General features: G+C 47.4%; 1 pseudogene; it reads right to left on the minus strand.

The window, feature by feature from the left end:
* Positions 1-6,268: 6,268 nt before the first annotated feature.
* LOC131482124 (transcription factor SOX-2-like) lies at positions 6,269-7,197 on the minus strand (annotated as a pseudogene).
* Between the last annotated feature and the right edge of the window lie 9,955 nt (positions 7,198-17,152).

Here is a 17,152-nt window from a genome sequence, read left to right on the forward strand (position 1 = left end):
TGCGTCTCCAGAACACTGGACCTCAGGGCGCCACTTCCAGGGCCCAGCGGATTCAAAGCGCACTCTCAGCTCGTCCCCTACAGGTATGCTACCACAGGGTGTCGGGGAGTGAAGGCACTCTCTGTGCGCGCCCCCTGTGCGCGGGATCACAGGGCTCGGAGCACGGGACTATAGGGCTTGGGGTGTTCCAGGTGCTCTCTGGAAGCACCTCCTGCACAGGCCCGCCCACCCCAGCACTTGCAGGGGACCGACTGCCCCAGCGCTAGCACAGGACTGCCCAGCCCAGAGGCGTGCTTGGGTTCCTGTGGGATAGCACCGCCCAGCTGAGTGCCAGACCGCAAAGGCACGGGGGAGTATTCAGTGTGCCTTTTGCCTTTCTCCCAGACACAGCTTTGGCAGTTTCAAGGCACTCTCCCTGTGTCTCTAGACGCTGGAGTCTGGGGGTGGGGGAGGGGCGGGGAGACGAGCACCAATTGTGTTCAGGCTCTGTGTATGCCCCTGGGGGGCCAACTCCCGAAGCCTCCAACCCACCACTGTCCCCACCCAACTCACTCAAACCTCAGGTTCTTGCAGTCTGCCTCTTCCTCTGGTCGGAATCCTCGCCGCAGGTGCGTCTCCCGACTGCTGTGTCCCTTGCTGGTCGCAGCGGGTGCAGGCGGCTGGAACCTGGAGGCTGCGGCTGGGGCAGGTCCCGGCGGAGCTTGACGACCAGGTTGGGCGGATGCCGGCGGGTCCCGGTGATTCAGGGTCGTGGTGACCAGGGTGAGCAGATGCCAGCGGGTCCCAATCACCGCTGGTCCTCACGGCCACTGCGTCTGCAGGTCGGTTTGCGGGTCGGTTTGCAGGTCGGTCTCCGGATCGGTCTGCGGCTTTCAGTGTCTGCACTCAGAAGTGACTCAGCAGGTCAGGAGCGGAAAGTCGTCTCCCCTGTCCTTTCTTTTGTTTTTCCCTGGTTGCTCTTCTGAGTTGTGTGGATTTTTTTGGTTCCACACTGTCCAGGGAACTTCACGTTCTTCTCCCTGTAGTTCTATGCTGCTTCACTTACTCTTTTGTCGCGTTCTAGCCCTCTCTGTCTGTGAGCTCTCTCACAGTCTTCCTCCTATGTCGGCCATCTTGCGAGTCTTCCCAATGGTATTATCTTAAAGAAGCACTTCCGCTACCCTACCCCCATGCAATCTGGTCTGGTCAAGAAATGGGGAACTACAGTGCCGTAAGAGCAGGGACACTGGCCAGGATGACTTGGCTATGAAGCAGATGGCAGACAGAGAGGGGACGCACAGTGCACCGATTTGTCCGACTTGGCCCTGGAATAGTGGCCAATCGGCTCCTTGGGCTCTGGGCTTACTGCCATGACCCATTGGCTCTGGAATACAAAGTATGTGTACTGGGGGCACATGTGGATACCGACCAAGTAGCATGTGGGGCTGAACTGCCTGCAATCTAGGGCTGAGGGATGCACTGGCCTAGGCAACTGGGACAATGTGGCCCTGAAGCAGATGGAGTGCATGCTCAGGGCCATGAATGCTGTCTGAACAGGCCTGGCCCTAGATCAGTGGTAGGGGGCGATGGTGAGGTTGGTTTAGAGGCATGTGGAGCACCAGTTGAGCCCACCTGACCCTGGAGTAGCTTACAATCAAGCTGGGAATGGGGGGCTGGGTTGTTAGTAGAGTGGACATCCAGCGGGCTAAGGGCATAGGGGATGCCAGCTGAACTGGCCAGTCCTTGCAGCAGTGGTCTATGAGCTTCTCGGCAGGGCAATTCCCACATGCTGTTTGGTCTATGAGCAGGCTGTTGGGGGTGCCAGGTGGCTGGTAGTGCCCATCTGGTTCTACAGCAGCAACTGGAGCAGTGGGGCAGGTGTGCTGGTGTCTTGGGCAGAGTGGGCCTAGGCCTGGGCCTGGAGCAACGAGAGACCTAGAGGTGCAGGGATCATCAGCCTAATACTTGTGCCTCTGGAGCAGGTGGCAGGTGAGCTAGGGGAGCATGGGCACAGTCCAACTTTTCCTGGCCTTGGAGTGGCCATCCTTGGGGGTATTAGAGGTGCAGGGTGGGTGGCAAACGCTGGCTGATTCTACATGCCCACGAGATACCTGCGATGTGGAGGGTCAGGTGGGCTAGATGTAAGGGGGTCTCTGTTCAAGCAGTCCTGTCCCTGCAGCAGGACACAAGGCAGGAGTGTTAGAAGCAGTGTAGGTGCTGGGTAAAAGGGTCTGGCATTGGAACACAGGCAGAGTGTGGTACATGAGGGCTGCGATCATGTATGCTGGCCCAGGCAGTCTGGCTCCACCCAGGAACAGCAGTCATCTTGACAGGTGGTGGGGTGATGGGACAGGGTAAGCAGAGGCCAGCCCAGAGTACCTGGTCTGGGACTGGCTGGTGGGAGAGAGGTTGTCTGAGTGAAGAAGTTGGTGGCCTAGCTTGCCTGGCACTAGAGCTGCAGACCAAGCGGGCATGCTACAGGCTCATTGGGGATGAAGGATAAGAGAGGATGCAGCCAAACAGCTTGCCCTTGGAGCACCAGAAAGCTGGGCGAGGTATATCCGCTGTGGGCAGGTTGCTCTAGCCAAGCCAACATAGCCTTAGAATAGCGTGTGGGGTGACAGGGTGGTTTCAGAAGTGGTGCTGGGGATGGCAGCAGAGCTGTCTTGGCCCTGGAACAGGCAAGGCTGGCTGTAAGCACATGGGACACTGGCTGAGACCACCTGGCCATGGTGCAGTAGGCTTGAGCAACAGCACAGCCCAGCTGGCTTTGGAAGGGCTGGCATGCGGGTTAGGGTTGTTAGGGATGTGGACTCAACCCCTCTGAGCATGGAGTGGCATGTGGGCTGGGTGGGCTAGAGGTGCAGGGCCTGGCAGCTGAGCAGGCTTGCATATGTAGTAACTGGTGTTGCCGCTGGGTGTCAGACTCGCTGGTAACTTCCAAGGGAAGTCAACTACTGGAATAGTGGCACTGGCAGAAACAGCCATGCACCAAACAGGGGCAGATTCTGTGGTGAGGAAATCATTCACTTGACCGCTGCTTACAATTACATTTACAAAGTAACTGATTATAAGCATCCTAATAAACAGTGAGGTTTGTGTCTGTGATATGTTCTCTTAAAATGAATCTTGCTTATTTTGTAGGATTAATTCTAAGCCAAGTTGTGTACCTTTGCAGAATCACAGTGTGTTCTCTCAGGAGTCCTATTTGGTAGCAACAGAAACCTTTTCAACAATGATACCTATGCTCACCTTGTATCATTCTTCATGGAGTCCACATCTAGAGCAGGATGTCTGAACTTCTAATTCCATCAGTGTCAGGGATCTCCTAGATTCCCCTCCTCCCCGCCCCTGGCCTTTCACTTGACTGGCCATCATTGGGCCACTGTCTTGCTTGTTCAGCATCAATGGTAAGATGTGGGCAGAGCAGGCTCTGGTCCGGTGACCCAGCTGGGTGCTGACTGATTCCATAGCATTGCTGCTAGCTAATACTGGGTTCTGTCAGAGCCACAGGCATACATATCAGTTGGAGAATTAGCCCACCCATTCAGTCAACACTGAGAACAACACAATTTTGTTTCTGCTTGTTTTATTGGACTTTATATAGAGACTCATCATACTTGTCTAAAAGTGTACCTGTCAATAAACCTTTCAAAATTTACATTGAGTAAATGTATATATAATTTATGTCATTTAGTTATTTAAATGCATATTTTATGCGTGTACACATTTTTGTTTCACATGATTGCACCATCACAGAGATTTATGAAAACTTCAAAGTGCATCATAAAAAGATTATTTTTAAAAAAGATTTATTTATTTATTGTTAGAAAGTCAGATTTCAGAGATAAGAAGAGACAGAGAGGAAGATCTTCCATCTGCTGGTTTACTCCGCAAGTTGCTGCAGTGCCTGTAGCTGAGAAACTCCAAAGCCAGGAGCCAAGAGCCTTCACTAGGTTTTACACAAGAGTACATGGTCCCAAGGCTTTGGGCCATTGTCTACTGCTTTCCCAGGCTACAAGCAGGAAGCTGGAAGGGAAGTGTAACAGCTGAAACATGAGCTGGCATTCATATGGGATCCCAGCACATGCAAGGAAAGGACTTCTGCCACTAAGCTACCACACCTTGTCCAAAACCGAATTTTATAAATCTGAATTCCAAAATTCATCTTTTTTTTTAAAGATGTATTTATTTTTTTTATTGGAAAGTCAGATATACATAGTGGAGGAGAGACAGAGAGGAAGATCTTCTGTCCGATGATTCATCCCCAAGTGACTGCAACGGCCGGTGCTGCATGTATCTGAGGCCAGGAACCAGGAGCTTCCTGGTTTCCAACATGGGTGCAGGGTCCCAAGACTTTGGGCCATCCTGCACTGCTTACCCAGGCCACAAGCAGGGAGCTGGATGAGAAGTGAAGCTGCCGGGATTAGAACTGGCGCCCACATGGGATCCTGGCATGTTCAAGGCAAGGACATCAAGCCACTAGGCCACGCTGCCAGGTCCTGCAACTTATACCTTAAGGACTATAATCAATTATATTAAGCATAGATTTTAATTCACAATCTTTCCCATCAACAACACATTTCCATTCTTGTTACCAGTCTGCATGCTAATATAAAATCTAGGAGATAGAGAACATGAGTTCCCCTCTTACCTTGGAACAATGTAACAGTGGATTACATTTTAAATCTATGCCAATTTATTCTTGACATAACTGTTACATGCTTTAGAGATTACATCAAGAGTTGTATTTAGAGCCCAGCCAGGAGGGCCTAGTGGCTAAACTCTTTGCCTTGAGTTCGTCGGAATCCCATATGGCACTGGTTCTTTTTTTTTTTCATATTTTAAAAATTTATTTATCTCAAACTGTGCATAATGGAGTAAAAACTTAAGTTGAAAATGTACCTGTTATAAGAATGGTATCGGTTCAAATATATATACGGATTCTCGGCAGAGTGATTCAAATAATACAGAGCCAAATCTTTTAAAATATACTATGGGAAAAACAAAACAGGAAGAGGGGTGTGAAGGAAACCTGAAAATATCACAATAAACTTACAGAAATATTACAAACCATCTGAAAATAATTCAAACAGTAATTTTATGTCAGTGCTCTTTCATCTGAACAAAATGGAAAGTTTGGGATTGAACAAAAACTATTATCGATTACCAATGATGTCAATCTGCATGGCCATTTTTGCTTAACAGAAAGTTAAAAGAAATTTAGTACAATCTGAAACTCTTGCCCATTTTAAAACCAGACCACGGAGATAGTTTTCCCAGTTACTTATTATAAATTTTTTTCCTTTTATACAATTTTTTAAAAAGATTTATTCGTTTTATTACAGCCAGATATACACAGAGGAGGAGAGACAGAGAGGAAGATCTTCTGTCCGATGATTCACTCCCCAAGTGAGCCACAACGGGCCGGTGCACGCCGATCCGAAGTCGGGAACCTGGAACCTCTTCCAGGTCTCCCACACGGGTGCAGGGTCCCAATGCATTGGGCCGTCCTCGACTGCCTTCCCAGGCCACAAGCAGGGAGCTGGATGGGAAGTGGAGCTGCTGGGATTAGAACTGGCGCCCATATGGGATCCCGGGGCTTTCAAGGCGAGGACTTTAGCTGCTAGGCCACGCCGCAGGGCCCTTTTATACAATTTTTAAAATAATTAAAATGTCCAAATCTGGGCCTGGCGGCATGGACTAGCAGCTAAAGTCCTCGCCTTGAGTGTGCCAGGATTCCATATGGGCGCCAGTTCCTGACTGCTCCACTTCCCATCCAGCTCCCTGCTTGTGGCCTGGGAAAGCAGTCCCAAACGTTTTGGGATCCTGCATCCCTCTGGGAGGTTCCTGGCTCCGGATTGGCACAGCACCGGCCATTGTGTTATTGGGGAGTGAATCATCGGAGGGAAGATCTTCCCTCTGTCTCTCCTATTTGTATATCTGACTTTGTAATAAAAATAAATAAATCTTTTTAAAAATGTCCAAATCTAATTAATTCTCTTCACATTTGGTAGCCCCCTCTGAACCTGTCATTTGCTGTGGGTAATGAAATTTGCATCTTTGTCAACATACCAGGATTTTTGTTGCATGCGCTTGTTTTATTGTCATGCTTCCTTCTCACTCTCTACTGTTGCACCCCTCTCATTTCCTATTTTGTTGTTGTTGTTTTGTTTGTTTCCATTTTCCCCTGAATATGTCATTCCCCCTACTCCCCACTTCACTATCACCCTCCAAGCTCCCCTCCCACCCCCAGTCCTTCTCCAGTCCGCTGTCCTGTGGGCGCCCCTCACATGTGCGAGAGAGGCAGTGTGCTGTTAATGGCCGTGCTGGGCACCAAGCTGCTCTGGTAGCGCTGTGACGTGTGCACTCACCTGGGGGCAGGCTCTGGCACCTCTGCTCCAGGGAGGTACATGATGATCTTGTTCTGGAGGTCCCCGGCCTGGCAGGGTGCCCTGGAGTGGGAGGAAGAGGTAACCAGGAGTGTGTGGGGGGGGTCTGGAACTGGTCTTGGACTTGACTACCGAGCCCATGGAGCTCAGTACCATTGCGGGGGTGTCATGCTGCAACTAGGACATGCTGTGGGTGGGACAGCCGTTCATGTAGGTCTGCGAGCTGCTCATGGAGTTGTACTGCAGCGTGCTCACGTCATAGCGGTGCATGGGCTGCATCTGAGCCACGCCATGCGCATTGAGGCCCCGATGCTGCGGGCAGCCAAACTGGTCCTGCATCATGCTGTAGCTGCCATTGCTGCAGGCCTTCACGAGCACATAGCTGTCCATGCGCTGGTTCACGCCCGCGCCCAGGCCGCTGCCCACCCCAAACCCGCTGGCCATGCTGTTGCTGCTGGGGGCCAGCAGGCCTCTGGGCTGCGTGTACTTATCCTTCTTCATGAGAGTCTTGGTTTTCCGCCTTGGCCAATATTTATAATCCAGGTGCTCCTTCTTGTGCAGCCCCCTCAGCCGCTTGGCCTTCGCGATGAAGGGCCGCTTCGCCATCTCCAACTGTTTCCACTCGGGGCTCAGACACTTGCTGATCTCAGACTTGTGCATCTTGGGGTTCTCCTGGCCCATCTTGCGACTTTGTCCATGGGACCACACCATGAAGGTGTTCCTGGGCCTTTAGGTTGCCATTGCCGACCACCGCTTCCATGGCGTTGCCATCGCTGCCACCCCCCGAATTCAGCTGCGGGCCCAGCGGCTTGAGCTCTGTCTCCATCTGTTGTCACTAGGCCATTTAATTTTTTTTTAAAAGATTTATTTTATTTTTATTACAAAGTCAGATATACTGAGAGGAGGAGAGATAGAGAGGAAGTGGAGCTGCCGGGATTAGAACCAGCGGCCATATGGGATCAAGGCGAGGACCTTAGCCACTAGGCCACGCTGCCAAGCCCCATCTCCATCTGTTGTACATGCGGGCGCTGTGCGCGTGGGCCCGGCCCGCTGAAGGCCGGAGACCCTCGGCGGGACAGGAAACTGGAGGGTGGGGGGACCGCAGGAGGAGGAGGAAGTGTAGGGGAGGCGGGCCGGCAGGTGATTGGGGATCACGGGTTGGGAGAGAAGACCAGGTGGAGGAGAGCAATTTGGGGAGGGGAGGAAGGAAGGGGACAGAGGAGGGAGAGAGAGAGAGAGATAGAGAGAGAGAGAGAAAGGGAAGCGAACTGGAATCGGGTTCAAAAAAGCAGTGTTTCCCTCCGCCTCAGGCCCATGCCGCCGCCACCGACTGCGATTATTATTATTATTGTTGTTGTGATTATTTTTTTGGAAAGGCTTAAGCCCCTGACTCAAACTTCTTTCTGCCTTTCTTTCTCTCCTCTTCTTGTCCCCTCAGTCCTTAAAGAGGTAGCAAACTACTTTCTCCCTTTTGCAAACACTCTTTCTCTGCCTTTACAACTCCTGATACTTTTTTGAACAAGTTAATAGACAGCCGTCCGAGTGCTGATTCTAATCCTGGGAGTCCTGCTTCGCATCCAGCTTCCTGCTTGTGGACTGAGAAAGCCTTGGGACCCTGCACACATGTGGGAGACATGGAGGAAGTTCCTGACTCCTGGCTCCGGATCGGCAAGCACCAGCCTTTGTGGCCACTTGGGGAATGAATCGTCCTACAGAAGAGCTTCCTCTCTGTCTCCCCTCCTATCTGTATACCTGACTTTGCAATAAAAATAAACTAAATCTTAAAAAAAAAGAGTTGTACTTAATCAGGCACAAACATTGCTCTTAGGGCACAAGAGGCTAGGAATTCTTAAGTTTACATTTAGAAAATCTCACTGGTCGGCAAAGGGCGTAGACATGTTTGAGATGACAGAAAATTATTAGATAGGCTAAGGTATAGAAAGCAGATTACAGAAAAAGTAAGGGGCCAGGAAGTCAGCAGGGAGGTACTTGGAGAACCCCTGCACACAGAGAAGAGGTGACAACAGCTGAGCGGTGTTTAGGGAACAGAAAATCCAGCAGCCACTGATGAGCTGTGATTCGGACTCAAAGGACAACCAGAGACCCAGAAGCAGCCACAGATCAGCCCTTGCAGCAGCCAGGTGAGAACTTGGGTTCACATGGGGAGCTCGGGAAGTGAAGACAGGTTGGGACTGGTGAATCGTGCCAAATACTTTGGATGTGGGGAGAAACACACCCTCCTTCACTGCTGGTGGGAGTATAGGCTAATACAACCACTGTGGAAATCAGCATGGAGAATGGTTGGAGAATTGCAAATAAATCTGCAATACAACCCAGCTATCCTGCTGCTGGGAATATACCCAATGGAAATGAAATTTGCATATGAGAAGGGGATCTGTAATCCTATTTACAATAGCACAAGCTACAATAGCAAAGACATGAAAACAATCTAGATGTGCATCCAAAGAAGAGTGGTTAGACACTGGGGTACACCTAATCCATGGAATATTATTCAGCTATTAAGAACAATGAAACCATTCTATTTACAACCAGGTGGTCCCAACTAGAGACCATTATGCTCAGTGAAATAACTCAGTCACAAAAGAACAAAAATCACATATTCTCTCTTATATAAGGAAACCAGTGTGGAATATGTAACTTCAATAATCCAATCGATACTGTTTTTGTTTTGTTTTGGCTGCATTCCATGTGTTTTGAAGTTTATTATTTCAGTTGTATTTGTTCCAAATACTCTCTCTCTTTATTTTAAGATGTATTTATCCTTATTGCAAAGTTGGATATACAGAGAGGAGGAAAGACAGAGAGGAAGATCTTCTGTCTGATCATTCATTCCCCAAGTGAGCACAATGGCCGGTGCTGTGCCGATCTGGAGCCCGGAGTCAGGAACCATGAACTTCCTCCAGGTCTCCCATGCGGGTGCAGGGTCCCAAGGCTTTGGGCCATCTTCCACTGCTTTCCCAGGCCACAAGCAGGGAGCTAGAGGGGAAATGGAGCTGCTGGGATTAGAACTGGGTGCCCATATAGGATCCCAGCAAAAATGCTCTTTTCTCTTGTTGAATTCATTGCCAGCTCAGGACTATATGATGGCATCATTTTTCCCAAGAGACTTTTGCATCTCCTTCTTGTCACCCATGTGTTGGTTACTCAGTGGTGTGTTTGTTCATGGAGCTGTAGTTTGTTGTTGTCATTGTTGTTGTTGAGGCTGTTGTTCTAGCTCATACCAGTTGTTGACCTTGTTTCATGGTTTCTCAATTATGGAAATGTATAGTGATGGGGTAGTGGGGCCTACCATATCCAGATGTGAGGATATAATGCAACATGCATCCCTGTATCCAGATTAAAGATGGATTTCCAATGAAATTCTGGGAAAAGTGTAGAGAATGGGATGCTGGACAGTTTGAGTTTGTCTGCTCCAGCAATGTTCGGATACACTTAAATAAGAGACTGATGGAATTACAATTTCTCATGGAGGATTGTACCACTGTAGTAAAATGGGGAATATCTGTCGGGGGTGGGACTTTGGGGGAAAATACCAGTCAATATGAAATTGTAACACATAATTCAAATATTTAAAATTAAATATATGTATGTATAAAAGAAAAAAAAGAACTGAAACGCTTGATATGCTTTTTATACTCTATGTTAATCTTCAATGGCTCAGGAGAGCAGAGAAATCTTCCTCCTTCTTAGAATGTGTGAGGAAGAAGTTAAATACAATCTATCAAGATTGTAACAGGTAATTTACAGACACCAGACTCGAATCTGCATTTGACATTAGCAAAAACTATAAAGACATACAGTGGAATCCAAGAGTGATCCTGGATCCTGACAGCCTCTTAACAGGAGGTCATATGCACGGAGCAGGAGGGGATCCCAGAGACTCCCAGTACATCACCAAGAAATATCAATATGTGTACCAAGGACTATATCCCAACTGCCAAGGAGATCACAGGGAATTGGGACACCCTCATAAGCCAAAAACTCTGAGGACAACTATTACCTATCAGATTTCCCACATTGGATGGAAGAGGCCCAGATCCTTCCTCACGGGATCTAACATCATCAGAGCAACAACGAGGAGCCTTGAGCAGTCCTCAGAAACAGAAGAACAGTAAACTTCTATCAGGACTCAGGAGAGGAGCTCTCTCTGGTCTTTACTTAGTTCCAACTTTTTCTCTCCATCCTCTCTGGCAATGGCCATCAGGGTCGCTCTGTAAATCCACCTGCCCCCCCCCCAAAAAAAAAATTAGATCAGATAGACAGAGACAGACCAATAAGGAAAGCTTAGAACAGTTAGGAAAAAGCTTGGACTTCCATATACCTTACTAGGTAGAACACAAAGATCAGTTACTCCTCACTAAGGCATAGAAGATTTCTCTGCACACCCCTCCAAAATTTGCTCTGTGCTGGATAGTTCACATATGGCTATGAAAGCTATAAGCCTGTTTGGACTATCCTAAATTTTGCAAAGTTCAGTAAAAATCACACTTGAATACTATAAGCTGCTAAATATAAAAATGAAAATAGACATGAGCCAGCTGAATCATACCATATAAGCATTTTGAGGCTTTTAGCAACTGACTGTGTATATACTACAATTGTGATGTAATGAAGTAGTTACAGGATGTGATTAAGAACTTGCAATTCCTAACAAATGGGTTACTCAATACCATGTTAATTAACTTCATGATGTTGTGAATTTCCATGTTTCTTTGTGTTGTTGAAGTTGTGTAGTGGCTTTTCATTGAAGGGGATGATATTCTGCCAGCTCTACTTTTGTACCAAGGAGGGTCACCAATTGAAACTGTTGAATTTAGCTGGACAATGGGATGCTGGACTCTCTGCATGGATTTTGCCCACAATGACAGAATCATGGCTGGATATGAACTGTGCCACTGTAACAATATGGAGGAATTCAATATGGGGGGATGGCTGAGGAGGGATTGCGGGAATCCCAGAGCCTATGATACCGTGTCATAAAATGAAATAATAATTAACAAAAGAAAATATTTATCTCACTTAAATACATTTTTTAAAAATTTTATTTTAATTTTAGAGCACAGTGAGTTATACAGAGAAGAGGAAAGACACTGAAGAAGATATTCCTTCCAATGGTTCACTTTCCAAGTGACCGCAATGGCTGGTGTTGCGCCAACCCAAAACCAGTATACAAGAACCTCCTTACAGGACTCCCATGCGGGTGCATGGTCCCAAGACTTTGGGTCATCATCCTCCACTGCTTTCCCAGGCCACAAGAGGGAGCAGTATAGAAAACAGGACTGCCGGGATTAGAACTGGTGCCCATAGGGGATCCTGGTGCTTTCAAGGTGAGGACTTTAGCTGCTAGGCCTCCACGCTGGGCCCTAAATCAAAATTTAAGGCGTAGAAATCTAATTGAATGTTTATTACTTTTGGAGGGCTCTGTTCTAGCAAGTTACTGAACAAGCTTGGCAAGTAACATTTTGTTTTGTTTTGTTTGTAAGTAGATGTTACTTAGCTTATTCTGTACCCCACCCCTCTGGATTAGGGGTGGGGTGGGTGAAGCATAGAAAAGTAAAAGAAAATGCTTAAATCTTGGAATAACTAGTTTCAAGCAGAGGAAGAGGGAGAAGGAGAGGGATAAGTGGTTGTGGCTGCTCAGGTTCTCAGTGAGGAAAGCTAGCTAGGGAACTTCAGACAGAGGAGGGTGAAGGAAGGAGTGAGATGTGAGAAGTAGCTGGAGCACAGTGTGACTTAGATGGGAGAGAGTGGAGGGAAATATTGATTATTGGTCACACAGTTCATTATCATTTACACCCAAGTAGCTTATGCTGTAGGCACAAGGAATATCTAAGTGGCTGCAATGGCCAGAGCTGAGCTGATCCTAACCTAGGAACCAGGAACTTCTTCCAGGTTTCCAATACGAGCAAAATTTCCAAGGCTAATCCCAGTAGGTGAGGATCCATTTATAGCCTCAAATGAGTGCTTGCATATACTGAAAACTAGCTATTGTGGCAATCTGTTAATAAAATTAGTAAAAATTAGGGGGTCTGGCACAATCACTCAGTGGCTAAAGTGTTAGCTTGCAAAAGCTGGGATCCCATATTGGTGCCTGTTCATTCATAGCTGCTCCACTTCCCATCCTGCTCCCTGTGTGTGGCATGGGAAAGCAGTTGAGGATGGTATAAAGCCTTCGGACCCTGCACAAACATAAAATACCTGGATGAGATTCTTGACTTTAGATCAACTCAATTTTGGCTGTTGTGTCCACTTGTGAAGGGAACCAGCAGAGACAAGATTCATTTTTTTGTCTCTCCTTCTCTATGTAATCTGTCTCTAAATAAACAAACAAACAAATAAATAAATAAACAAACAAACATCAAAATAAAAAAATAGTAAAAGTCATTAAGAAAGAAACGCCCTGCAAATAACCCATTTCTGGGATATAAACATCACCCTTCATAAAACATGTAATCATTCACACGATTATGGGAAGAATTTCTGAAATACTTAGAATTTATTTTAAAACAGGGCTCAGCACAGCAGCCTAGTGGCCTAAGTCCTTGCCTTGTACCTTCCAGGATTGCATTTAGGCACCAGTTCTAATCCCAGCAACCCTATTTCCCATTTCCCTGGTCATGGCCTGGGAGTTCAGTTTAGGACAGCCCAAAGCCTTGCATCCCTACAGCTGTGTGGGAGAGCTGAAAGAGGTTCTAGGCACCTGGCTTCAGACTGGTGCAGTACCGACCATTGCAGCTGTTTGGGGAGTGAATCAGTGGATGCAAGACCTTCCTCTCTGTCTCTCCTTCTCTCTGTATGTCTGACTTTCCCACAAAAAATTTTAAAATATCCCTTAAAAAATGTTTTAGAACATAAACCAAAAATCACAAATTGTGGAAACCGAGGTACAGAAATACATATATAATCGCTTGTCAGCCTTTTGGCTAAGATCAAGTGTAGAAATACATATATAGTGCATAAAATATGAAATACAGATATAATATGAATTACATATATCACTGCAAGTTGTCTTTTGCTAGATCGAATCTGGACAAGTCCTCTTCTGGCTGTGTCTTACACATTTTTGTGATTGTGTAATCTGCACTTTAAAAAGTGAAATGAACTGGGTGTGGCAGCGTGGCCTAGCAGCATAAGTCCTTGCCTTGAACACGTCGGAATACCATATGGGCACCAGTTCTAATCCCGGCAGCTCCACTTCCCCTCCAGCTCCCTGCTTGTGCCTGGGATAGCAGTCGAGGATGGCCCAGTGCAATGGGACCCTGGACCCGTGTGGGAGACCTGGAAGAAGTTCCTGGTTCCTGGCTTTGGATTTGCACAGCACCGGCCTATGTGGTCACTTGGGGAGTGAATCATCAGATGGAAGATGTTCCTCTCTGTCTCTCCTCCTCTCTGTATATCTGACTTTGTAATAAAATAAATAAATATTTTTTAAAAAAGTGAAATGAACTAATGGAAAAAACTGCCAATATAAAGAAGAAAAGTAGCAGACTAATGAAAATTCGGTGAAGTGTATCTGCAGACTATTGTCCTACATTTCTTGGTTTCCAGGCTTGATCAGTATGCAGAGAGGCCAGGAGGTGGACTGATGCGAGAGGCGACAGCAGCCCCTGCTTTTGGAAGGCTCAAGCTGCAAGAGAAGAGGCCACTTCCAGCCTGAGGTGAAGCCCCGCCCCTCACTTCCCCTCACTCCAGAATCCTACCTGACTGCCCCTCTACACGTTGTGATTCTGATTGGCTGCGCATTGTGATGTCATGCGTAGTCAAGTTCTGTGGGAGTGGTCCAATCAGGGAGCCCAAGAAGCCCTGTGGCAGCAGGTGGGAGGTTGGTGGGGTGCTGCCATATCCGCGTTGCTGGTTGTGCTGGTGGAGAGACACAGGTGGTTGAGGCAGTGCTGCCCCATGAGCTCCCTCCCCGCAGGAGCCTCAGCAGGACCCCCGACTCGTCGGAAGCTGGGAAGGGTGAGTGTGTGAGAGTATCTCCTGAGGCCCCAGGGCGGGAGGGGGCCAGGAGGGGGAGCTTGGGTTCCTCACTCTGCAGCACTGACCTTGAACACTAGGACTCCCAGTTGAACCCATTGTGCAGTGAGGAGGGGGGGGTGCCCAGGGACAGTTCGACCTTCATGTTGGGCATGATTTCCTTTTTTCTTTATTTAAAGCTTTTTGTTGTTGTTGCTTTTTGGTGTTGTTGTTGTTGTTATTGTCCTAATTTTTTTGAGTTGATGAAGAGCGTCTCAGGCCCCCAGCTCAGTCCTCATTGAAGCTCCTCCTAAGGGTCTGGGGCAGTTTTCTTGTTGCTGACACCAGAGCAGCACAGACTCCAGCAGTTAGAACAAACAGCCTTGTTTTCCTCCGAGTTTTGCTGCAAGGTTGAGGGGCAGCATGTGGTGCTGGCGTTGTGTTTGGCAGAGGCCTGGGGTGGCACAGCGCCCTTGTAGACAAGCCAAGGGAATGCACGGGGACTCACACAAAGGGGCTTCTCTAGGAGAACCTGATGTAGGAGCTGTTAAGGCAGCACTACTGATTTATCCTGATGGCTTCTGGTATGTTGTCACCCATTCCCTTAAATTCTCACAAATAGGATTGAATGTCCCCATGAGTTGTAGAGGGAATAAGTCAGATTCAGTAGAGAGCATTAAGGCAGGGAATAAATCTGTGAATGTCCAGAACTCTTGCCTCAATGCCAAGTGCTGCTCTCTGTCCTGAAAAATCACAACAGGAGTCACTGTTTCTCCCAAGATACACTTCAGTAAGTTGTTTTCTTTTTTCCCCTATGTCACAAAATTAGCATTAGCTGTTTAAAAGAACTGTTTGCTGTGAACAGTAGGCATGGGAGAAAAGCAGTGAATGCCCACCTGACACAGGATAGGAAGGCATCACTGCCCTGTGGGTATGTGTGACAGTGGTTAAGATGACATTGGGACTCCTGTGTCTCCATCAGAATGCCTGGGTTTCAGTTCTGTGCAAATGCAGTGTGCAGCTACTGGACAGGCTGGGAAGCAGCAGACAGTGGCTTGCGTACCAGTGTGAAAAATCTGACTTATTTTTCATCCTGTGGCTGTTACAGACATATGGGAAGTGACAGAGTGGAGGAAAAAGTCTGCCTGTAAGTAAGGAAAAAACTAAATTAAGCTGTTGGAAACTCCTCAAATTTCGATCCCCTATTGAAACAGTTACATGGTTCTCACTACACTCTTTTAGATTTTCTGAGTTTCAAAATACTTATAACAAACAAACATGTCTATCTTATCCTCTGGCTCACTAATTCCCCCTGAAAGATAGCAGTAGAATGGGCGGTTGCCATTCAGAGTGGCAGCTGATGCCCTAAAACTGGAGGGCATCTGTTGTGTTCCATTTAGTTCATGTAGTTAACCCCTTGGAGCATTAATATTTTCTTTACCCATCCAGAGCTCCATTTCTTGGTGACATATTAATGTCACCTAAAGAAATGATTGATGCACTCTGGGTTGTCTCAGCCTTGGCTACCTAGGGAGTAAAACCTTGGCAAAGACCCAGGTAACTCCTGGGTAGTGAGGTTGGAATACACAGCAGTTTCATTTTGCATCCACAGGTTGGTTTAGTCAGAGGATAATTTGTACTAGCAAAGAATCAGTGTGACAGTAAAATTTTGGTAGCCTAGAGCACTTATCAGTTTGTGAGTGTATTTGTGACTGTTGTCATGCAATTCCTACAAATATTTGCAATTTTCCAATTCTGGTGGTAGAAAGGGTAAAAAATTGTGAGTGTATTTGACTGTTTTAATAAAAAGTTAATATCATTTGTGCTCAGTGTCTGGGATAAGAGTCTGTTAAATTCCATTTTATTTTTGGAAAGCAGATACACAGAGTGGAGAGACACAGAGAGGAAGATCTTCTGTTCATTGATTCAGTCCCCAAGTAACTGCAAAGGCCTGAGCTGCGCCAATCCAATACCAGGAGCCCAGAGCCTCTTCTGGGTCTCCCACATGGGTGCAGGTTCCAAGGCTTTTGGCTGTCCTCCACTGCTTTCCCAGGGGACAAGCAGGGTGTTGAATGGGAAGCAGGGTCATTGGGGTTAAAACCGGCACCTACTTGGGATACTGTCCCATGCAAGAGGAGAATTTTAACTGCAGAGATACTGACACGGACCTCCCTAGATAGCTGAAAGGGCTGAAAAAGACCTGAAAGGGCTAACACTGCTGTCCACTAACATTAACCTGCACCAGTGTGTCGAGTTCAAACTTAACTCTGAAGCCACTACTAATTGCAGATGATGAAATAATGGAATTGTGTTGTGATTAGTTGTTGACAGTAATATGGTATTAGGCAAATATAGCACATCTGATGTTAAAAGAAATTCACAGAGGCCACAGCATTTACTTGATCTTGAATGTGTGGTTGCATCGGAGAGCTAAGAAGCTGGAGGAGACACTGCAGGCTGTGAAGCATTCCCAGATCCTCACTATTACATTTCTGGCTGCTTAGGATTCCCTCCATCACTGCAGTGAACCCCCCTTGGGCACTGTGTCCCCAGTGAGAGTGATGCCCCAAGCCTGGAACCGTGGGAAATCAGGTAAGTGAGGATCTCCCTGGGAAGTGTAAGCAGACTCTTCCCAGAGCTCATTCTCTGTCCTGTCCTGGTGCTTTGATATCTAGTTTGCTCACTTCATGGCTGAGCCACCGCAAGGTGCATCTGTGGCCAGCCTGCCCTGCCTGCCATTCCAGGCTCATGAGGTTCTGCCAGCATCACCAACTTCCCTAAGCCACATGCCAGCCCTTCCAGGA

Source organism: Ochotona princeps, chromosome 15 (genome assembly GCF_030435755.1).
Source record: "Ochotona princeps isolate mOchPri1 chromosome 15, mOchPri1.hap1, whole genome shotgun sequence".
Taxonomy (NCBI): Eukaryota; Metazoa; Chordata; class Mammalia; order Lagomorpha; family Ochotonidae; genus Ochotona; species Ochotona princeps.